A 4,655-nucleotide genomic window follows, 5' to 3' on the forward strand; every position below is an offset into this window, starting at 1 on the left:
AATGGCTTCTATATTGCAAATACCTTTTTAAACAACATAAAACACAAGTATACACAAAGACCTCATCAGAAGGAATAAATAGAACTCGAATTGACTACATCTGTGGGAAGAGACAATGGAAAAGCTCCATATCAGTAGCCAAAATAAGGCCAGGGACAGATTGTGCAACAGACCATTAGTGGCTACATACAAGTTCAGACTGAAGCCAAAGAAAATGAAAACAAGTTCACAAGAGCCTAAATATGATCTTGAACATATCCCACCTTAATTTAGAGATCATTTCAAGAACAGATTTGATGGACTAGACATTAAAGACTGAAGACCAGAAAAGTTGTGGGATGACATCAAGAACAGTATACAGGAAGAAAGCAAAAGGTCCTTAAGAAGACAAGAAAGAAGGTAAAGACCAAAATGGACGCCAGGAGAGACTCAGAAACTTGCTCTCCAGCATAGAGATGCTAAGCAAGTGGAAAAAATGAGGAGGTAAAAGAGCTGAATAGAAAATTTCAAAGGTCAGCTTGAAAAGACAAAGTTGGGGACAGGGGACCAGGTGGGGAGGACTCGCGGAAGGGCCCCAAGTAGGAAAAGGGAGGACGCGGGTCACAGGCCTGAAGGGGACAGGCCGAGCGATGGTCACCGGAAACGGATGTGCATCCAGGACCGCCACGGAGGAACACAACGACGCAGGGAAGACGCGATGGGACGGAGACTGGGCACTTTAACGTTGGCAGGGAACCCCGGGCCCGGGAGAGGAAGAGCAGCCCTGCAGCGGGCGCGACTGGCGGGTTCAAGACTCAAGACTCACTCACCCTCACGGGAAACCGCTGCACCTCTGCCTCCACGGCGACAGGAAATGGCGTCAATGGGCGGTGTGGGAGAGGCGGGGCGTAGACCGGAAGGGCGGTGCCTGCCCAGCAGGCTGTACACGATGGCAGAGGCGGAGCCTGGTGTTGTGAGAGGCGGGGCTTGAGGCTCCCTCAGTCCCAACACTGCTTTCCTCCTAGAGTTCTTCCTTTTCATCCACCTGCAAGTCTATGGTATGTAGAGATTAGAGCTGCTTCCTACCTAGTTCAAGTGCAAGCTTGAAACAATTTCAGATACTCAGCGCCACAGAAACAAACACGGCCCGATCCTGGGCCAACCTCACAATTGTTGCCACGCTTGAGCCCATGGATGCTGCCACTTGGCCAATCCATCTCGCTGGGGGTCTTCCTCTTTTTCTCTGACCCTCCACCTTACCAAACATGATATCCTTCTCCACCTACTGGTCCCTCCTGACAATATGTCCGAAGTATGAGAGATGAAGGTTGGCCATCCTGGCCTCCGAAGAGCACTCTGGCTGCACTTCTTCCAACACAGATTTGTTGGTTCTTTTGATTGACAACCCATGGCGCATTCAATAGTCTCCAACACCATAACTTAAAAGCATCAGTTCTTCTACAGTCTTCCTTATTCACTGTCCAGCTTTCGCATGCATATGAGGTTACTGAAAATACCTGACTTGGGTCAGGCGCACCTAAGTCTTCAAGCTGACATCTTTGCTCCTTAACACTTTAAAGAGGTCTTGTGCAGCAGATTTGCCTAATGTAATACAAGAGTTGTGTAGGCCACATTTATTGACAGCTGAGAAGTTTTCATCCTTAGAAATGGAAAATGGCTTAAATAGGATTTATTTTTCAAGCAGGTGGAGACTGCGGAGTTACACATTGAGGTCGATAGTTCAAAACCACTAGCCCCTCAGGAGGAGAAAGGTGACGCTGTCTGCTCCAGTAAATATTAACACTCTCAGAAAGCCTGTCTAGGGTTCCTGAGTCAGTATCGGCTCGCTGGCAGTGGGTTGGTGAAGATGAGCCACACACTTCTTCATTCCCCATTCTCTTGTAAAATACTGTTTCAATGTCATCTCTATGACCCTAATAGGAAGCCAAGGTAACAAATCAGATAAGTCTTTGGGAATCATTTGTAAATATTGTAGCAGCAAAATGATGGCAAGTCCCCTGTAAGCGTAGGCGTTTTTTCATTGTTATTTATCATGTTCTGGGTTAGGGGAATATTATGTCAATGAACATTCAGATCATCATAAAGCTAATCCTGCCTGGTTCTCACACAAATTATATCAGTCGTTTTATTTGGGATGTTCTATTTAACATTTGGAGAGTTGGTGTGACACTGTAGGTAGGATTAGCACTGGACAACCAACCAGAAGGTTAGCAGTTCAAAACCAACAAGTGTTCCTCAGAAACCCGACAGAGGTCACTATGAGTTGGAACCAAATCACAGGCACTTAATGTTGTTGTTAGATGCCTTTGAGTCGGTACGTATTCATAGCGATCTTATGCATAACAGAATGAAACACTGCCCGATCCTGGGCCAACCTCACTACTGTAGCCACACTTGAGTCTATGGATGCTGCCACTTGGCCAGTCCATCTCATTGGAGGTCTTCCATTTTTTTCTCTGACCCTCCACCCTATCAAACATGATGTCCTTCTCAAGCAAATGTTCCCTCCTGACAATATGTCAGAAATATGATAGACGAAGGTTGGCCATCCTGGCCTCCAAGAAGCACTCTGACTGCACTTCTTCCAACACAGATCTATTGGTTCTTTTGGCAGCCCATGGCAGCTGCTACCCGGCTGCAAGGCCCAGGATCCGGGTGCCTCCCATAAGGCCACAGGTGCTAAACAGACAAACGCCTCGAAACAAGATATTTCCAAGAGGAAAGCAGAACTGGAAGCAGCTGTGAGAAAGAAGATTGAATTTGAGAGAAAAGCTCTGTGTAGCGTTGAACAGCTCTTAGAAGAGAATATTACAGAAGAATTCCTAGTGGAGTGTGGAAAGTTCATCACATCCGCTCACTACAATGATGTCGTGGATGAGCGTCCTATTAGCAAACTCTGCGGTTATCCTTTATATCAGAAGCAGCTGGGAATTATACCAAAACAGAAATATAAAATTTCTACCAAAACAAATAAAGTATATGATACTACTGAAAGAAAGTCATTTTGCAGCAATTTTTATTATAAAGCATCTAAGTTTTTTCAAACACAGATTCCCAAGACTCCAGTGTGGATTCAAGGAGAAGAAGAAAGACATCCTGATTTTCAGCTGCTAAAAGAAGGACAAAGTGGCCATTCTGGGGAAGAAGTGCAGTTATGCGGCCAGGCCATTAAAATGTCAGATATCAACAATTCTGGCCATTCTGAAAAGCAGTTTGGATCTAGTTCTTCTAGCATTCATAGTGATAGTAGCAGTCATAATGAGCAAGACTTTGTTTCCTCCATTCTCCCAGGAAACAACCCAAAGGCAGTGGGTATATTGCCACAGCTGCACAAAAGTAGCATAACGAAAAAGAAAATTGGTCACAAATTTAACTCCAAACTCAAAGATGAAGAACAGGCAATAGTAGATGTTGCTGAGCAGTTAGACAATTGCAGATTAGATAGTCAGGACAAAGCTGCTAATGTACTCTCTTTACAAAATGTAAACAGTTCGATTTCTTCAAATAGTCCTGTGCAAGAAAAATTACAAACTTCAGAAAATTCTGAAAATAGATACAATAGCTCAGAAATAACTCTAGTAGGCATAAGTAAGAAAAGTTCAGATTATTTTAAGAGGAAATTTGCCAAATCAAACCAAGTTTCTAGGTCAACCTCTAGTTCAGTGCAAGTTTGTTTTGAATTTGCAAAGCCAAACTTACTTAAAGTCCTGAAGGAGACTTTGATTGAGTGGAAGACAGAAGAAACTTGAGGTTTTTGTATGGTCAGAATTATGCATCTGTGTGTCTGAAACCCCTTTCAGCCCCTCTGACTGAAACAGAAGAACTTGATGAAGATGACTTAAACCCTGAATCAGTCCTTGAGGGAATCTCAGAATAGCTTGGATGAGGCTTTGCCTTTCAGAGTTTCAGATACAGCCATTAAGCCATTGCCAAATTATGAGAACTTGGAAAAAGAAACTGAAACATTAAATTTAAGGATCAGGGAGTTTTATAGAGGATAATATGTTTTGAATGAAGAATCCACCAAATCACAAGTCTCAGAAAAGCATGATCCTACCTTTCCATTGATAGATTCAAGTTCTCAGAATCAGATTAGAAAATGCATCATACTAGAAAAACTGAGCAAAATATTGCCTGGACTTTTGGGACCTCTTCAGATTACATTAGGAGATATTTACACACAACTTAAAAATCTTGTCTGAACTTTCAGATTAACAAATAAAAATATTATACACAAAGCAGCAGAGTGCACCTGAATTGCTGTGGTGTTGCTATAATTTGTTTCTGGTTGTTTCAGACTGACCCCAATTCTTGGTACTCAGAAGCATTCTCAGGAAAACGTGGTGTTTACACAGTTTATAGTCACTCTCCTTGAAGAATTACATTTAAAGAATGAAGACCTTGAAAGTTTAACCATCATATTTGGAACCAGCTGTCACTAAGAGTGATCACCTCCTTGAAGAGAGTTGTTCAGCATGTCTGGAAGTGTGGCTGTGATGATGGTCTGGTGGTGACTGATGTTAGCTTTGTTCCAAGAAAGACTGCAGCCTGTTAAGGTTTCAGCCTCCTGTCCCCCAGTCCCTACCTGCAGAGAATGACATCTCAGAGAGAGGAAAATTATTATTCCTAGAAGGAAAACCACCACCTTGTATCTC

The 4,655-nt window shown here is 43.2% G+C and overlaps 1 pseudogene; it reads left to right on the top strand.

The window, feature by feature from the left end:
- Positions 1-697: 697 nt before the first annotated feature.
- LOC102824214 lies at positions 698-4,442 on the top strand (annotated as a pseudogene).
- The last annotated feature ends 213 nt before the right edge of the window (positions 4,443-4,655 follow it).

The sequence above is a fragment of the Chrysochloris asiatica genome, unplaced genomic scaffold (assembly GCF_000296735.1).
Source record: "Chrysochloris asiatica unplaced genomic scaffold, ChrAsi1.0 scaffold00679, whole genome shotgun sequence".
NCBI classification, from domain to species: Eukaryota; Metazoa; Chordata; class Mammalia; order Afrosoricida; family Chrysochloridae; genus Chrysochloris; species Chrysochloris asiatica.